Here is a 19,947-nt window from a genome sequence, read left to right on the forward strand (position 1 = left end):
CCTTGTGAATGTTTCTTATCTGTCATTTGTTTTTAAATTTGTTTATGGAGAGTCTTTAAAAAGAATGTTGTCAAATCTGTCAGTCTTTTTCCTTTATGGATTTTTGAATTTTATGTCATGCTTATTTAGGCTTTGAAATTCTTAAAGTATTTTTGGAGCCCAACAGTCTTGATATTTATTCAGTGATGCAGTAAGTTAACTAATATTAGAGTATCTACTTGATGTGTTCTGTTCCTACTTATTACAGCATCATTTCTTCCCCCCATTCATTTCATTTTAGCTCCTGCATGTCAGAGGCGTTCATTCATTACAGCGGCTTTTTAGGAAATTGAATATCCCCCTTTTGGAAAACCTGAGAGTTATGGTCCAGCTAAGCATTTGACCAACCTCTTCCAGGAACCTCATGGTTTCCATGGCACCTTTATAACCCTTTTATAAGGATCTTTGAGCAGACAGGGTACTTTTTCGTTAAAAACTGACTCAGCCGAAGTCGTGGGTTTCAAACACATCCTGCTTTCCTGAGGTTTGTTAGAACAATGCCCAGAGGCAGGAGCGCCACACGCTAATCTCCCTTCCCCTTTAAGATGTGTGACCTTGGGTTTGTCACTTAACCTTTCTAGAGTCGTCTACTCATTTTTCAAATGCAGGACTCAGTCATCCCTTTTAATGCCTCTGCCGTCACTGTTTCTTGGTTTCATGATTCTTTTGAATTTCAGCTTAGGGCTGTGTCTCTGCTACTGTGGTTTTCTTGTCTGTCATTTCCCTCTTCTAATCTTTTCTTTCCATCTTTTGAGCCTCTTATTTGAAATCCCTTCAAGGCAGGCAGTTATTCATTTGGATTCTTCTCTTTGTTTCTGCAGGCCCTTAGATGTGTCTGCCTCATTTCCTGGACTCTGTCTTTGCAGCTGAAATTAGAAACATGAAGAAGCATAGCAGATGCTAGAATCTTATGAAGTAACAGGCCCAAAATAGCCCAAGTCCACTGGTAGAGGGCTTGGCTGTAATTCCAGTGACAGCTCCTGATGGGGCTGACCTGACCAGGTCCCCTGTTTCTCCTAGACTTCTGAGGATGGGCTCAGTACATCCTCACCCCCTTGGCCAAACCCTTGACTTTTGTAGTCCCATTTCCCCCATTTTTTCCTTTTAGTGTGTTAGTATTAAAGGGTTTGGGAAAATTTCAGTACAAACCTGTGTGTAAATGGGAGTTTAAATCTACAGAAGCTGCAAGCAGTCACTGAACAGAAGTTGGGGTTGCGGGTACTCAGCTGTGGGTAACAGGGTGTGGTGATAAGTCAGGTGGCCCTTGGGCATGTGGCTTATTTGATAAACAAATGGCTGCCCGTGTACCCTGACAGCCTCCTGCACAAGGAGAGAAGCAGCCTGGAGCGATGGAAAGAAGGCAAAATAGGAGCCAGATTTGAACCCCCCCCCAGTTTGGGGGCTACCAGTTGCTTTTTGTTTTAGGTACATCCCTTAACTTCTGAGTCTACCGACTTCATGGGATGGTTGTAAGGATTAAGGGATAAGATTCGTGTATGCTGACTACTAGAAAGTGCTATCTATAAATGGTAATGATAACTTTTTAGTACTTGTGGTGGTGACGGAATTACCAAGAATACAAGGATGGGTATGAAAATAAGTTGAATATGAGTAAAATCTGTAAATGTACTAGGAGACTTTATCTATAAAGTGCTAAATAACTTGGGAGGTGAGAGCTTCTATCAACCTGCGTGTAGGAGGGGAATGCACAACATTTATATACTAAATACTCATTGATCAATCAGAGCTGCTGTAAGATGGACTGCCAGATATTTAACAATTCCTTTATAAACCTCCAGTGCATTTGAATGATAGGATAGGACTTTGTCCAGTTTTCTTTGTCCAAGTGGTGAGTGACTGCAGTGTACCCACATGCACAGGTGGAGCCCTTACTAAGAATTCCCTTATCCTGGTGGCACAAAGATACCCAAGAACACCTGCTGATATGTGATTTGAATGCACTTCCTCATAGAAACATGTTTACTGTATTTTGGGTATATCGGCTGTGTGAGCTGTCCTGGGAACTTATCACTTCTAGGATGGTTTCTATGGAAAAAGTGAATTCTGAGTTCCAGACTTAGAACTTAGAATACAGCTTGTTTGAATATTGATAAAGAAAACTCTCACTTAGTGCTACAGGAGGATGTGGGACCATGTTATAAGTGAAGTGGCGATACAATGAGGTTCTCCCTGAATGGATCCAAGATGTAGTAGCCCCCCTGTGTTGCATTGTAACACGCGCCAGGTCAGTTGTAGGAAGACTTTGGTACCTAAGAGGCTAGGAAGCTATTCTGCTTTGATTTTAAACATTACATTTTGAAATCTTGGTTTAAGAAAATCGCCTTAAAAGAAGGATAAAAAAAGGAAGGGGCGGGGCTTCCCTGGAGGCGCAGTGGTTGAGAATCTGCCTGCTAATGCAGGGGACACGGGTTCGAGCCCTGGTCTGGGAAGATCCCACATGCCGTGGAGTAACTAGGCCCGTGAGCCACAACTACTGAGCCTGCGCATCTGGAGCCTGTGATCCGCAACAAGAGAGGCCACGATAGTGAGAGGCCCACGCACCACGATGAAGAGTGGCCCCCGCTTGCCGCAACTAGAGAAAGCCCTCGCACAGAAACGAAGACCCAACACAGCCAAAAATAAATAAATAAATAAATTAATTAATTTAAAAAAAAAAAAAAGGAGACGCAGGCTGACAGTCCTGCACTGCAGCACTATTTACCCTAGCCAGGACTTGGAACAACCAAAAAAAGTGTCTGTCAACAGATGAATGCGCAGGGAAGAGGTGGTCCATGTGCATGGTGGAGTATTGCTCCGATGGAAAATATAAATTAAATATAAAAAAAGGAGCAAGCGTAAGTAGGGAGACATGAGCTTTGGGGGTCTATGTGGGCACAAAAAAAAAAAGGAAGGGGCAGCATCAGTAGTAGGAACAGCAACCCACCTGTGGTGGGGTGGTGGTGATTTCCTGGCTTCCTGTAAATGCTGTCTATAGAGCTTATGAATGTTGGTTGTTGAATTCTAGATTGATGTGGAGACAAACCCAATAAGGGATGTTAGTTAACATCCCACAGCTGTTGTTTCCTGGATTCCCTGTCCATTTGGGCTATTGTAATAGAACACCATAGATTAAGCGGCTTTTAAACAACAGGAATGTATTTCTCCTTGTGGAGGCTGTGAGTCCATGATCAAGGCACTGGCAGATTCAGTGTCTGGTCAGGGGTGCTTCCTGTTTCATGGATAGCCATCTTCTCTCTGTGTCCTCAGATGTTGGAAGGGGAGAACTCTGGGCTCTTCAGCCCCTTATAAGGGCACTGATCCTGTTCATGGGGGCTCCACCCTCATGACCCAGTCACCTCCCAAAGACTCCACCTCCAAACACCATCACATTGGGAATTAGGTTTCAACATAATGAATTCTGGGGAGACAGACATTCAGTCTATATCACCCTGTCAGCAAGCAATGGGTTCGTTCTCTTGGGCAGACCTGAAGTCTGTCTTCCATGAACACCCTTTGTTAGTTTCCTTCAGAGGAGAAACTTTGGTTTGCTTTTTATATTTCTAACACTTGAATAAGGGTTCCTATAACTTGAGCTTTTGATAAACTCTAAAAAATAGTACTTAAAAAGGAAACTGGTATGCCTTCTGGAAGATTGCTTTTGCTAGTGTAATGGACAGGAATAATAAAGATTAGCCAGGAATAATGGACGTTTTAGAGAGACTTCTTCTCCCAAATGATATTACCAAGAAAGGGAGCAATAGAAATCAATCAACAAGAATCTGTCAGGCACTAGCATATGCCTCTACCGGACTGAGGATTTTGGAAGAACCAAAGATATATAATACACAACGCTTCTTCAAAAGTTTGTCATGTAGATAAGATAGATATGCAAAACAATGACTGGAAAAGACAGTATGAAATGAATTACTTTGCTACAAATCATTTTTGGAAGATGGGGGGATATAAATTATACATACATGAATCCATGCATTTTAAATGGCAGTGTGCTCAAATGCATAATCTGGACAACTGGAGAACTTTAGTAATTTCTGAAGTACAGGCTCGAGCTGGTCTTTGAAGAGGGGGCAGGACTAAAGGGTTATGTGAGAGGATATGTAAAATTGTAGATTAAAAAAATTCACTGTTCTATTTTATTCCTAATAAGCTAACCTGGGGTTACACAGAAAGGAACACAATTTTTGTTTTAAAGATTTTCGTCACCTGAAAAATATTTCATCTCTGCGGTTTCACCGGTGTGGCCACCTGTCTTTAAGCAGTGTCTGTGGTGGTGATACATGGACTCCACATCACTTATTTTTCTGATGTGTGTGGTAGCTGTTCCCTACATATCTGCCAAGTGAAGTTTTCTGAGGCTCAGTTCTGATATCACCTTTATCTGGTTCAGAAACTTTCAGTAGGTTCCTAAAGCTTGAATTCCTCTGCCCCTGGAAAGGTGTTCTGGGTTCCTCCATGGTCCGCTACAATCCTGACTTCCCAGCCTTTTCCTTCTGCCTTTCTCTGCACACCCAGTCCACTGCACAGCCAGCCTTACTGCAGGCCCCCCCTCACCCACACAGCTTGCTGTGTGTCCTACATGTGGGTCTCTTCCTGGTAGTCCCTGTCTCTGCGTGTTCAAATCTTGCATGTCCTTCAAAGCTTTGCTCAAACGTCGCTACTTCCATAAAGCCTTCTTATCTTTCCAGCTAACAGAATCCCTGCCACCTCTGAGTCTGGTGACATCCAACCCACCCTGCTCTTGTGGCCCTTGGTATTTTCTCCTTTGTATTGTTGGTTTCTGAGGAAGTTTTTCTCCTCTCCCCTGGAGAGAGGGCAGAGTGCCAGGCCCTTCTCATCTTGGTTTTTCTGTACCTAACATCAGCTGTGCTTTCCACACAAGAGGCCTTACCTCCTGAGAAAAGGTGCCTCATGAATCAGAACTGGCATCTCCAGTCCTTACCCTGACTAGTAAACACCTGGGCCTCTTTGTTGCTACACTTACATATTCATTTGGTGGGTTTTGCTGATGTGTGTATAGATGATGGATGCATGCAGACAAGCATAATATGATTCTGTTAACATTCTGCTTTATAATGCAGTCTCTAAGATGTTTTTTTTTATCAAAGGGAGTTTCCCGGGGAAGCTGTGGGGTGTAAAGGGGCAATCGTTTGGAAACATCAGAATCCTACCCAGCTGTAGATTAAGGAAGCTCTCTCAGGATGTGGGGAGAAAGCTAAACGCTAAGATGTGTCCCTGGCCACAAGATTGTATGGTGTTGGGTAACGTCTCTGCCTGATTGTTGTATTGTTCACAGCTGTCACACACACAGACGTGCCAGCTGTGCTGTTACTGTGGATCTCTGGCATGATCTGCTATAGAGGGCCACTATTCCCAGTCTGTCTGATTTGGGGATATTGGTAGAGCGATTTTGTGTTTGGTTATCTGTTGCTGCGTACAAGCCACCCCAATATTTAGTGGCATAAAAACAATAGTCTGTTTTCATCTCATGTTCGTGTGGGTTGAGTCACATGAGTGCCCTCTCCAGCTCATCCGCTTTCGTGGCTTCAGCTTCCACCTGTAAGCGTTAAGACTTCTAGGCTCTTTTTTTTTTTTTTTTAATAGACTATTTCTAGGGTATAATTTATTTATTTATTTTTATTTTTTAAATTTATTTTTGGCTGCTTTGGGTCTTTGTGGCTGCGCACGAGCTTTCTCTAGTTGCGGCGAGTGGGGGCCGCTCTTCCTTGCGGTGCGCGGGCTTCTCATTGCGGTGGCTTCTCTTGTTGAGGAGCACGGGCTCTAGGCACACGGGCTTCAGGAGTTGTGGCTCGTGGGCTCAGTAGTTGTGGCTCACGGGCTCTAGACGCGCGGGCTTCAGTCGTTGTGGCGCACGGGCTTAGTTGCTCCGCGGCATGTGGGATCTTCCCGGGCCAGGACTCGAACCCGTGTCCCCCGCATTGGCAGGCGGATTCTTAACCACTGCACCACCAGGGAAGCCCTCTAGGCTCATTTTTGAACCTTTGCTCCCTTCTTGAGCGCTAGACATAAATATCCAGCCGACTGCTGGCGTGGTCCGCGGGATTCCTCCAACCTTTGCATTTCCACAAGGGAGCTCTTTATCTTTGACACGGATGTGAAAATCATGTTGTTTCTCTTTAAGTCTCCAATGCCTGCCTAGTATATGGCACACACAGTAGGCACTGGGTAACACTTGGTGAGTTAGTATGTGAATGATCACTTGTGTAGGCCCACCAATAGGAGAGTGGGTAGGTAATGGTACACACGCAGTGGAATACTGAAATGAGTGAGCCAGATCTACTTGTATCAACAAGGATAAATATCAGTGGTGAGCAGAAAAAATAAAATTATGGAGTATTTAGTATATGCTACCATTGATCTAAAATATCCAGCCCCAAATATTGTGCATTTCTGGGTATATATTTATGTGGTCCCGGTGTACTAACATGGATGTGAGGGCATCGCTCCACTGTCAAGATAATGGCTATCCTTTGGGGGTTAGAGTGGGGGCAATTGCAGGGGGAAGGAACCCTCAACAGTAACATTAAATTTGTTTTAAAAAATCCAAGGTGAGTAGGAATAGGCTATAAAACGTTAACTGAGTTTTGGAGATATGGATGTCTGCTTCAACGCCTCTGTACTTTAAAAAAAAAATCTGCAATATATTAATTTTTTTTTTTTTTTTAAAAAAGGAAAGACAGTGATATACCAGAGGTCAGCAGAAATAAATGTAGTGAGCCTCACTGAGAAGTTAAGCAGGGACTTGATGAGGGTCACACTTCTGTGCCAGAGATTAGAACCCAGATGACGTGGCCCTGCCCACCTGATCTTTCCCCTCTCCCATGTCATCGCATTATATTCAGACCTAGAATGTTTGGTAAATATGATTGATCATTTTCCATTCACTTTGATATTGACTGCCCATTACCTGTGTTAGTCAAGCTCTGTGCTGGGCATAGGCTAGCCAGGGAATATTCAGGGCCTGGCTTGTTATGCCACTGTTCTGACATCTCTTTAAGGAGGATCTCTATTGCCATCCCTATAACACCAGTGGGTCTCACAGATGGTTTAATATATACTCACAACAAAGGCACTATGTATGATCCCAGAGGGCTGAGGAGAGATGGACCAGCATTGGGAAGTGCTGGTCCACTTGACTTGGTGCCTCTGAGGTCTAGGAACCATGTCTTACTTGTCCATGCATCTGTCCTGGCACCTGCCACCTTGGTGCTTAAATATTTATTTGAATTAATGGATCCAGGAATGTTTTATTAATGTGGCATTGTTAATCAGGATGCAGATGAGACCTCCTCTCTGTATGCTGAGAGTAAAATATGATTTATTAGGTTTAGAAAAGTAATAACAGAGCCTGGAAAGAGACCTTTCACCTGGAAGGAGTTTTCTGGGAGCAGCTGTTGAAGGTTCCTTTGGGGGTGATCTTGCAGTTCTGATCTGAGACCCATGTGCTCGTGGTAACGCCTGGCTGTTTTCCTCAGCTTCCCCAGGGCTGGTGGCCACAGCCCCTTTCCTTGCACCGTTAGGCAGCAGCTGGATTCACAGAGCTCCCCTCCTCTTCCCCACCCCCACTGTGATGGGAGGTGCTTCACTGTCAGCTCACAAACAGCATCCCAAAGACTGCTGGCAAGTACAAAGGACCACAGGCCCACAGAAAGGTAGCCGAAGCTTTCTGGAGACATTGCAGTTTATGGGGGGTGGGAATGGATAAGATAATTGTATTCTCTCTCTTCCCCCTTCTCATGCCAACTGTATTAACTGTTACGGTGCTCAGAGCTGAAATAGGAAATACAGCTTCTCAGAAAAGAACTTAGAACAAGGCAGATTTCTACTCCACTGTGAGTTGTTGCCCTTCCCTGTGGGCAGTAGCTCTGTCATGAACAGCCTGCCTGTGTTAAATGATCTTTGTGCACTTTTATGGCTGATTCCATCACCATATAACTTAAAGTTTTAACTAGTTTGATGACCTCAATTTCATATTATGTGTAATTTCCAGAAGGCAATAGTAAGTGAATGGCTGATGTCCTTAGGAAAAATAACTAGATAAAATATTCATTGTTTAGCCTGGGAATGGAGATGGGGCTGGTTATTAGCTAATCATTACTCTAGGTGTTAGAGATTTAGATTAGAGTTTGTGAAGTTCTAAAGAATATATGATGTGTGAGTGCTTTTCCTGTTATGCTAATTAAACTAACATGCCAAGCTCACAAGTTCGTATGTTGGAAAAACTACCACTGACCACTCATAATGAATTACCGGGACAGAATAAGCAGTAAGGACTGAGAGAACTGATGTTATTCCTTACAGACAGCAGGTAACGCAGGCATGTCACAATTATGAATGGGGAGGTGGGTGACAGTGGACTGAAGCCCTGCCTTGGGGTTAGAAGACCTGGGTTCCAGACCTGGCTCTGCAGTTTCAGAGGAAAAGTGGGGAAAGTCTCTTAAACTTGCTGAGGCATCCCCCCTCCTCTGCCCCTGTACTTTGCCAGAGATGAAATAATACTCTACTTACTTCTCAGAGGAGTTGTGAGGTTCAAACTAAAGTTTAAAGTCCTCCAAACTATAATCCAGTTCTGCTGTCATTACCATCATAGCAGGCATCAGGATTCTCTGGCAGCACAGTTGACCCTTGAACAACAGAAGTTTGAACTGCGCAGGTCCACTTATACATGAGTATTTTTCAATAGTAAATGCTACTGTACTACATGATCACAGCTGGTTGAATCTGATGATGCCGATACAGAGAGCTGACTGTAACTTATATGTGGATGTTTGGCTGTGCAGAGGGCCAGCGCCCCTAATCCCTGCCGTTGTTCAGGGGTCAGCTATATAGATTTCGTCACAAGTTCCTAGAAGGTAAGAGCATGAAGACGTGGGGAGTCGCCAGCAAGGCAAAGAACTGCCGTGTGAGTGATGAGTTCCCCAGCCCTGAGGGTATTTAAGCCTAAATTGGGTAACCGTCTTCCTGCCAGAGATTCAGAAGAAGGGATTTGAAAGTTGAGTAGGCAGTTCCTTTCCAAGGTCCTCTCCCTCTCAGATGATGTGGTTTAGATTCCCTATGGACACATTTTTCTATTTACCAATCTTATGTGAGGCATAGAAGACATAACGGTTGCAAAGAGAACAATAAAGGTGGTTAAAGCAGAGTTTAGGAAAAAAACAACTGAATATAACCCAGGAAGAGAAATCTTAAGAGAGGACAAATATTCCACTCTCTCAGAATTGACACTTGATTCATCCTGGATGATGGATTAAAAGAAACACAGATCTGTTTTTTCCCCTTCTCATTTTACAGATGAGAAAATTTGAGGCTGAAGAGGAGGGTGTGTGCTGGTAAGCACTGGCTAACAGGTGCCAGGCATTGATCTTAAAAACTCTACGCGTTACTCATGGAATTCTCCCACCTACCCTACGGGAGGGACCCGATCATAAACTGATGCCCAGGGAGGTTATGTAATTGGCCCAAGTCACACTGCTACTCCGTGGCAGGCAGTCTGGCTCCAGAGTTTGTTTTACTGGGGCATTTCCATGGTGGTTGTTCAGGGAAGTTACAGTCATATTCTGTAACTTGCTTTTAATTATAAATCTCCCTTGTGGTGGACTGGTGTGCCTGAGGATGAATGAGTTTGAGATGCCTGACCTTGGGGATCAGTGCGGGGACTCCCACTAGGGGGTGTACCTCCCTTCGCTCCCAGTGGTATGTGGCCTTGGGGACCAGCCTTGTAACTGAGCTCACATCTTTGTAGAACGGCTGGCCAGATGTAGGAAAACCCTCTGAGGCTGTGAATGAAAGTGGAGTTGACGTCCCCGAACAAGGAGTGAATTCTCTGCTTTGTCTTTGCTTCTCCAGTGCTCTGACGTCCCATGTTGCATGCAACATGCTTGCCTAAACTGACTGCTTCCTCAAATCTGAAAGTCTTTCTATTGTATTGGGGTGATGGCTTCAGGTTCTTAGCTAAAGTAAAATGATTCTCATTGATTAATGGTCTCAGCTCTTAGGAGGCACAGAAGTTGGGGAGAGGGTATTGTGAGTGAAATATGTCTTAATCTTACAGTTAATATTAGGCCAGACATTTCCTTGAGGTAGAAGGGATGGAATAAGTTGTGTGTGATATTAGTATATTTCACCGATGTCTTTGCTTTAAACATAGTAAAGAGTGAGGTCCTTGATCTGAATTGGTTTGAGTTTTCAAGAATGCATTTTAAATGTAGATAGGCCCTAATAATATCAGTAGGTTAAAACATTTCTTTGACTGGGTGTTTGGAGTTTTAGGATGCAGTTTCCCACTAGGAATATTTTTGCGGGTGTCTGTGTTTCTGGGTCAGTCTGTTTGGTCCATACTACACTTGAGCTATAATATTCCCAGTGTGAGACTGAGTGAGGCCTGAGCCCCGGGGTCTGCTAACCATGGTGTATAGGGTATGGTTCCTGGTTTAGGGGTGACTGTGATGTCTGGCATTTTGCCTACCTCCTGTTGTATTTGACCTTTTCAAACCTCCTCCAGCTCTTGTTGCATTTATGGACCCAGAGCCCCATCATACTTGGGTCGCCTTGACAGTGGTGAAAAGACGTTTCCTTTGAGCAGCTGTTCTCAACCGTTTTCCTCCAAATGGCAGTGAACTGATTTGTTATAAGGGTGTGAATCACCAAAATACCATGTTCCTCTTAGAAGTGTATTTGTGTTTTCAGAAAATATTATTAAACCAAATGAATCACTGTTTGGTAAAATTCCAATAAACTTCAATAATTGGGTGATTACGAAGTGAGAGAGTGGCATGGACATATATACACTACCAAATGTAAAATAGATAGCTAGTGGGAAACAGCCTCATAGCACAGGGAGATCAGCTGTGTGCTTTGTGACCACCTAGAGGGGTGGGATAGGGAGGGTGGGAGGGAGACGCAAGAGGGAGGGGATATGGGGATATATGTATACGTATAGCTGATTCACTTTGTTATAAAGCAGAAACTAACACAACATTGTAAAGCAATTATACTCCAATAAAGATGTTAAAAAAATAATTGGGTGATTCCAATTCTGTAACCAAGAATTTGGGAAATGTGAAATAAGAGATAACAGGGCAAGAAGGGCCATTAGACTAGCCTTAAACCCTTCTTCCTTCCACAGTTGCTTCTATACAGTGGTGAATTTCTAGATTCCGGATTTTATTTTCTAACAAAGCTTACACAACAGAGGGGAAGATAAAGAATGTTGCAAGTGTGAATCGTAATATTAGATGTTACTTGCACTGAAAAAAATTGCCCAGAAATAAGACTTTTTTCCCCATATGGGTCTTTATATCCCAGGACATGTGATTTATGTACTTTGATCAAGAACAAACCAAAAACAAAAACCCCAAGCCAGCCCCAGAGCATGGTAACGCATTGTTTTGGAGAGAGCTATTTTATTTTATTACAGTGCAGGGATTGTACACCTTCACAATGGGGCTGTTCTCCTCTCATGGTTTTTTCCCCTTTCCCACCACCTGTACAATAACTGGTGGATGAATCACCTGTGTGTAGAGTGTATGACTTAGTTGGCAGCATCCCGAGCCATCAGTTAGCTTTTGTTGGCTGTTATAAAGTTACTTAAAAATAGCAAGTGTTTGTTTTCCTAAGAGTTGAGGATATTCCCATTTGGGAGAATGGGCTGGAGGGTCCCTTAGGCTCTGGGAGTAGGTCATCTCTGCCCAGCACTGCCATCCAATCCCCTGGTGAGTTTGGATTAGGGTAATTTATCCCGAGGGTGGCGGGCCCAGTGGAGGGAACCACTGGAGAGGTTGACCTAAATGCAGGCTTTGTCGGCCTGTCGAAAGGTGAAGTAGGAGGACGGGGATGCTGGCAAAGCCACTTGAGAGCACGGAGTGGTGCTTTCTTGGAAGGTATGTTTGAGTGTCAAGTGACTCATAATTTTCTTCCAAGTTTAGCTTGCCACTGGTTGCGTGAAAATATTTTTCTTAGCTGCTGCTTCCTGATCATTTTTCGGTTTAATGATCAAATTCAGTGTTTTAAAGAAACACCAACTTGAAATGTAGGCCCTTGGACAGACTAGGATGGGCAGACAAGTGACTCATGATCAAAGACCCCTCAGATAACTTCTCCCTTCTACATGGACACCACATCACATTGACTTTGACCCTGTGCCTGTTGTGAAGTGTTCTTAACATGGGAACTTGGTTCATCCTAGTGTTTTGCACAGTGGTTTGTACTTGGCAGTGTTCCATAAGTGGTGCTGTTTAGCACAATTCCAGTGGGGATTTTGATGAAGTAGCATTTTTTCAGTTTGTCCTTCATCCCATTGTCTTATTCTAACACCTGATACTTCAGGAGACTTCCACTGAAGGTGGATGGCCTATAAATGGCCTGACTCTTGGGGGCAGCTGTGGGGCAAGTCATCATTAGCCTCCCCCCACATAATTTATGAACGTGTCCACTTTGGAGTAACATGTGCATTGAGAACTTTGAAAGGACAGGTGGAAGTTAGGAGAGGCTCTCTGGCAGGCTTGCTGGGATGAAGGTGAATGCTTTGATGGCTCCCTGAGAGGTGAGGACATTAAGTCCTCTCCGCTTCTTCACAGGTTTCCTCCTTGAGCCTAGATGCAGAGCCTGTGAGGAAGGGCAGTGTCTCGGACCTTTTGGGATGCTGTGACAGAATAGTATAGACTGGGGGGTTGATGGGGGGGGGGAGCTTAAATAACACACATTTAATTGTCACAGTTCTGGAGGCTGGGGGTCCCAGATCAAGGCACCAGCAGATTCTAGTGTCTAGTGAGGGACTGCTTCCTGGTTGATAGTCTTCTTGCTGAGGCCTCACATGGTGGAAGGGCCGGGTGGTGCTCTGGGGTCTCTTATAAGAGTACTAATCCCGTTCATGAGGGCTCTACTCTCATGACCTAAGAATCTCCCAAAGGCCCCACCTCCGTATACCATCATATTGGCCTTAGGACTGGACGTGAATTTGGGGCAGGGGGACAAGCATTCAGTCTATAGTAGGCAGTTAACTGTGGGTAGTTAGCCTGGTTGACCTTGTCACAGCACCAAACCACTGTAGTGTCAGGCTGTTCCCAAGGGCTTGCTGAGGCACTGCACGGTACGGTCTGCCCTAGTGTAGACTCACACAGGCAGAATCAAGGGCAGGCATGCCTTTGGAGACTCCCCAGCTGGACCATTGCCCAGGGGTGAAGTAGCGAATGCTTTGCCCCAAACTTAGTCTGATTCCACCGATACAGAGATTCACGTCTGTCCCATGCCTTCTCTTGATGCCAGCCCCTTTGAGCTCTGGCCTCTCCAGAGACCCGAGGGAACAGCAAATGGCTGTACGGAAAAGGCGGCAGTCGTTCGTGTGATCATCCATTCGTGGTCTCCAGTGCCAGTGAGGCCGGCAGGTATTTAAAAGTGAATGAGTTTCTGTATCCCAGAGAGGGCCACGCCCAGAGGGGGGACGTTAGGAGGACTTTCACTAGGCAGAGCTTCTAGCTTTTAGGTGGAGGAAGGCAGTGATTGGTCCAAGGGGATTCTCTTACCCCCACCATCTCATACCTGGGGGTATGTGGCAGCATTCTGCGGAGGAAAAGAAGCCACGGGCTAAGTGTGGCACCTTTTCCTAGAATGTGAATTTTAATGAAAGGTTTTGGGGAAAACTGAAATAATATAGACATAAATGTGCCTTAGAACCAGAGTATGCTGGGTTGGGTCATTGGTACCCTTACTTTTTCATTTCCTTAGCGCAGAAGGCTATTAACATCCAAGTAAGTGGATCCCTGAACTAGCTTATTGTAATCTTGACCCATATATATCAATTCTGAATGGAAAGAAGGAGGTGGCCATTAGCTGATACACCATTGCTAGGAATTAATATACTTTTCTTCTGATTTCCTTTTTATTCCTTTTCCCTTTTCTCCCCTCCTGCCACTTCTTTCCCTCCTTCTTTTTGCCTCCATCCTATTGAGGCAAGTCATACCTCTCTGATTCCTAGTGCCCCTCACTCTCAGGGTGTTGGGAGGGAACATGGTATGTCCATTGCTGCCTCCTCGAGTGCATAAGCTGATAATTGGGCTTATCTTCCATTCAGTTCCCACAGCCAGAGGAGGGTCTTGACTTCACCCGGAGTGCTTTCCCTTAGGCAGTGGATGAGCTCGGCCTCTGGGTGAAACATCTTCGGCAATTAAAGAAAACATCCTGCCCGCCCTCCCTTCTGGTTGCCCTCACAGCTGTGGCTTTATTTGATATGATATTTCAAATCATGAGCTCATCCAGGAGGTGTCAGTGGGAGGGTTAACAGAGGTTATCCTGGAGGTATCCTTGGATTCACAGTGCAGTTTGCAGACGGACTTGCTGAGCCAAAGTCCAGCCCTTCTGATTGTTCTGCAGTGTGGCCTGCCCCGGCCTGATGTACCTTTCCTGGTAGAGCCTCACTTTGCCACTGATATTTATCTTTAAAAACGGGGTGGTGGTGGCAGGAAAGAGAGCTGGGAGCCCGAAGTCTGTGGCCCAGGTTTCTGGCTCCATGCTCGTTTTATGGAAGAAAGCTTGTCTCCTCAATCTGAATTGAGTGTCACAGCTTGTTTAGAGAGAACTAGGGCTTCCTGTCCTGTGTTCCTCACTCCCCTTCTGGCACTTGTTTCCTTGAATCCAAAAGCCTAGAGCTCTTGGTCTGTCTTGGGGAACCACAGTGCAGTGTGTGTGGCAAGGGAAGGCCCTCAGACATCCTGGGATCCGGGCTTGCTCTGCCCTTGCTGCATGGCCTTGGTCAGAGAGAGGTGCACCTTCAGTGGGCTGCAGCCCCCAGCATTTACAGATATGAGGGGTATAGTGCTTCACTGGAAGAGTTATGAGGATTAGATGACAATGGGTAAAACATTACCTGGGGAGATGACGGACTCGTGGTGGTGGTCAGAACAGTCGGTCCCTTTCTTTTTGCAGCTGTGGAGAAGGGAGATGACAGACGGATCCACGCTCTCAGTGGATCAGTCAGTGATACTGCCCCTCTGTATCAGCCTCCCTCACCCAGCTCTTCACTGTCCCGGAGATGCTTAGAACTTGGATTCCTCAGTGTCCTGGCCTGTACCTGAGAGATCTTCCTGCTCCTCTGTCCTGTATTTTCCCTATCTCCGCAGACCCATGGAATCCAGAGAACTCTTTCCAGTCTGAACCTTAGCACTGGGGCAAGGTCAACGGGAATGCTCCCATTTCTTCCAGAGTCAAAGCACCTGTAGTACACATGGTTTGTAGCTCAGATTTGGTTCCGCTGCAAGTTTCTGAGCACCTGTCATATATCAGGCACAATTGGCACTGGAGACGTAAGCTCCAGGAGGTTAGAGACCTATCTGTTTTGTTCACTGTTATGTTTATGAGCCTGAAACAGGCAACAGATGAACAATGTCATTTCAGATAAATACTATGAAGAAAATACAATAAGGGGTATGGTAGAAAGTGCCTGTTTTTAAGTTAATTGTTCAGCAGAATCTCTCTAGAAAGGTGATATTTAAGCTGAGAGTTATGACGAGGCAGAGCCATGTGGTGAAAGGGGCTGCAGGGTGGCAAATTCAAAGGCCCCGAGGAAAGTAAAGGAGGCTGGATTGTAGTATGCTGGGGATGGAAAGGGATGGGCCTCTGGAGAGGACGTGCAGGGTTTGACAGCCTCGATGAAGAACTCAGACTTTATTCTTAATGTGATGGAAGACTTTAAGCGGGGAGTGGCATCTCATGTACTTTGTCAAAGAAGCACTCTGCCTGCTGTTCAGCAAGTGATTGGTGAAGGTTGAGAGTAGAAGCAGAGGAGACCAGGTAAGAGGGGGCAGGCACAGTCCAGGAGAGAAGGGAAGGGGCGGGGTGAGATGGGAAGTGTCAGATCCAGGGTATCTTTTGGAGGCAGAGCTAATGGACTTGCTGATGGGTTGGATGTGGATGTGAGGGAAAGAAAGGAAGCCGGGACATCTTCTAGGCTTTTGGCTTAGCAATCAAGTGGACGGAGGTATCGTTTTCTGAGATGGGAAACACTAGGAAAGAAACAGGTGGTGGGTAGGGTAGGATTCTAGAGTTCAGTTTGGTCTTTTAAACGTTTAATATACATATTAGATACCAAAACAAAGATGTTAAGTTGGACACGTGGATCTAGATCTCAGTGGACTGTTACTTATATGAGGGTTACAGCCGCAAGATCACATCAGGGGCTGCATGGGTTGTGTGTGTGGGTGTGTGTGTAAAGAGAGAGCCAAGTAAGAAGCCGGGGCCCTGCATCATTTACAGGTGGGCGGAGGAGAGGAGTCAGTGAACTAAACAGTGAAGAGGCCAGGGAAGGAGAAAGACCAGGAGCGTGGTCAGCAAAGCTAAGGTGTTTTGGAAACCTGCCTTCTAACAACGCATTCACGAAGCGGGAGACTTTTCATTCTGAACGCACCTTGGTTTGATTTGGTTGCTTGGCTTCCAGAGGTTCTTGGCTTTTATCTTGCCCGTTCCATCTGGGTGCAAAGTATTGTTAAGTGATTAAATTGATATAAATTATTCACTGGTCTATCTTTTAATGTTTTTCTTCTGCCATCTGGATACCGTCTACACAGTGCTGGGCTTCAGTGGCGGGTGCCAAGAATAGCAATGACAATTAGCATTTGTATAATGCCTGGTAGCTGTAAATGTACTTTGGTACTCACCACCCAACTACTCATACACTTGCTCTGGCTGCTTCTGGGTAAAGGGTCAGGTGAGAATCCCTTGGCTAGGAATTAAGTCTCTACTATGACATGACTCTGACCTGCCTTTTGAACTTCCCTTCCATCACACCTGCCCACAAGTCCCTGGCTTCAACCCAGCCGATGGCCTTGCACTTTCTTGCCTGGACTATCAGCCCTGTCCCACACCTGCTTCTGGTCATGCGGGTCAGGTTCTCTTCAGGGACTCCAGCAAGAGAGCGCTCCCGTTTCAGCATCTCTGAGGGCTGGTCCCACTCACTCGTTTAATTCTGTGCTGATTTCCAGTAACTCTGCGTCCTGCCGCTTACCTTTAATTGATGGTGAATGTTGCCTTTTTTATGCTTTGTCTGCTTAACTGTGCTGTTAGCTCTCCAAGGGCAAAAACATGCCTTAGAAGACTTCCTTCCCATGGCGTGCCTGGCAGTGTCATCTTCTTCCCACGTGAGGGGTTTAATATCTGGAGTTTTTCTCCTTTGACAGCCTCGTGCAGTTGGATGGGCAGTTCTTACAAATAAGGAAAATGAAGAGGAAGCGGGCCTTCCTTGGGAAGGACGTGGCTGTGGTCACACAGCAGTTAGTGACAGGGCTGGGACCAGCATTCAGACTACCAACTCCCATTTCCAACCTTCTTTCAGACCCTACTCCCTGAGCACCAGACCATTCACTGTCTACTGTTGGCACCTACGTAGGCTGTGCTGCTCTCCCACCAGCTTACAATGCTCCACAGACTTCGGACTGAATCCCTGAAGCTTGTGAGAGCCTTGCTGGACTGTGGACTCTTTCCTCTTTCCACACAGGTCAGAGGCAAATGCTAAGCACTATTTAACCTTTTTTCTTTTATAATGGTTTCTGGTTACATAAGCTACAAGCGTGTGTTTGCTGTATTTTCCCCCGGCAGTCACAGCCTGCCTTTCCTTCATAGCATCTGCTCCTGCAGGGCTGAGATCAGTGTTTTCTGGAGCCCATGGAGAGGTTTTGAGGGGTTCCAAGGAGACCTTGAGGACTTCTAGTTACTTCTCTTTCCCTTCAGGCCAAGCCTTGTGGGGATGGCTTATTCCTCGGTATGGAAGATGGATTGATAGCCTGTGAGATGCAGTGCATGCTGGATGTCAGTGTTGATTTGTCCCTTGTTAGCAGACAGGGCAGGGGTCTGGGGCTTCGTGGAATGTCCCTTGGATGCTCCCCTACAGCGGGTGGACCTGGGCTAAGGATCCTGCTCTCTTCCATTTAGCTTCAGAGAAACACAAAACAGTGCATTTACACACACATTGCATCAGAGCTTTCTGATCTGCAGGGGCCAGAAATTCCCACAGAACCAGTTCTGACAGATAAGACCTAAGAAGTTACAGGAGCTCTGGTTGTGCTAACTCTGCAGAGAGAAGTGCGGCGGCGTCAGACCTCAGCACTGGAGTTCGAAGACAGAGCTGCTCTTCCTCACGCCCAGACGTTCTCAAGCTGGGGACGGCCCTGAGCTGATAAGTTATTTAGATAGGACTGTATGTAGTGTTCCTGGCAGGAGAGAAGTTCTAGTTTCTTGCTATGAGAATCAGGAATATATAATGCTAGGGTTCATCCATTCATCCAGCACGTACTGAAATAGTTTCCAGGCGCTATATCCTATGTGCATGGCATGGAAGATAAATGACATTTTATTTCTATGCCAGAGGGAAGGGAAACACCTATACAAGTGAATGTAGTACATTTAAAGGCTGTTACAGTGAAAACACAGAGAGGGACCCCTTAGGTCAGCAGGAGCAAAAAGACTCAACAAGGAGGGTAAGATTTAAGCTGGACCTTAAAGGTGAATAGCAGTGGGGAAGGTGGAGGAGGGGAGGAAGACATTTGAGGCAGAGGAAAAAACAGAGCAGGAAAACTCGCGCGGTATTTGGAAACACAAGGTTAGTGAGGCTGGAGTGCGGGAAAGGTGCGGGGGAGGGTCGCGGTGTGGCCGGGAGAGTTGTTTGCGCCAGATTGCGAACCATCTGAATATGAACTTTATCCTGTAAACAGCATGGACATTTTAAAGCAGGGGGATGACTTCATGGGGGGGGGGTATATTTTTTAAGGGTGATAACTGTAGGACAAACGTTCTCAGCCTTGGCACTGTTGTTGTTTCAGGCTACATCACTTTCGTTGGTGGGTGTGGTCCTGGGCACTGTAGTAACATCCCTGGCCTCTACCTACTAGAAGCTAACAGCACCCTCTCCCCCCCACCCCAGAGGGACCACCAAAAATGTCTCAAGGCGTTGCCAGATGTCCCCTTGGGACACGTTTACCCCCTAACCCCTCTTGAGAACTGCTGCTCCAGAAGCAAGCAGCCTAGAAAATCAGCTGGAGTTGGGAGATTGGAGTCAGGCAGACCAATTAAAAGTAGATTGTAATGTTTCACAAAAAAGTCGAAGTCCTGAACTAAGGCCGCAGAGCAGGAATTGAGAGGACGTGCTGAATTCAAGGGAGCTGTCAACAGTGTCTGGCATGTTCTAGGTGCCTGAACAAATGGGGTTGAGCTAACAGGTCTTGACTGGGATTTCTTAATTAAGCTTTGAATATTGGGTATGGCTTGGAGGGGTGGAAGGAGCCCTGGTTGGGGAGTCAGCTCTGTTGATGGGTCTGTTCTTTTTTAGGGGCCTGAGTTGGCCTAGTCCCTTAACATCCCTGGATCTCGGTGTTCTTCCTCTGTAAAATGTATCTGAGACCACCTGTGCCTCTATCTCGTGGAATTCTAAGACTTCACATTTGTGAAAGCCCTTTGAAAACAGCAGAACACTTTCTAAATGAACAGTTGTTTTCTCTCTGTACATGCTTAGGAGTGAGGGCAGTGGGGATGAGATTACACAAGACACAGAAAGAAAGGGAGGAGATCACGGATGCCTTGTCCAGCTGTGGGCTAGCGGAGAATGAGGCTGGGCTTTGTTAAGCTCATGAAGCCCTTGAATGTGCGATGGGATGTTGGCATTTGGCAGGCAGACATTTGCTTGCATCTTGGTGATCAACATCGCAGCTGTGAGTGGTGGAACTCTGTCCTAACATGATGCTGTTCTTCATCCTTCTGTCAGCAGTAAAACAGACTCTAGAACTAAGCGTCAACCAAAATATGAAGGTGCTGTGTTAAACCCAGGCAGATGGTGGATACAGCAGGGGAGGAAGGGCCAATAAGTGGTCTATTTTAAATATCTCGCGATTAGTT

The 19,947-nt window shown here is 45.7% G+C and overlaps 1 protein-coding gene across 5 annotated transcripts in view; it reads left to right on the forward strand.

The window, feature by feature from the left end:
- MYO5B (myosin VB) overlaps nucleotides 1-19,947 on the forward strand; it is a 366,352-nt gene that overhangs the window by 108,194 nt on the left and 238,211 nt on the right. The window contains exon 1 of one of the 5 annotated variants that reach the window (XM_057526680.1): nucleotides 17,540-17,557. The exons of the other annotated variants lie outside the window; for them this stretch is intronic. The gene's annotated coding sequence lies outside the window, so the exon portion shown is untranslated. Of the gene's footprint in view, nucleotides 1-17,539; nucleotides 17,558-19,947 lie in introns of those variants that run through there. 5 annotated transcript variants of the gene reach the window in all.

This window comes from Balaenoptera acutorostrata, chromosome 13 (assembly GCF_949987535.1).
Source record: "Balaenoptera acutorostrata chromosome 13, mBalAcu1.1, whole genome shotgun sequence".
Lineage (NCBI taxonomy): Eukaryota > Metazoa > Chordata > Mammalia > Artiodactyla > Balaenopteridae > Balaenoptera > Balaenoptera acutorostrata.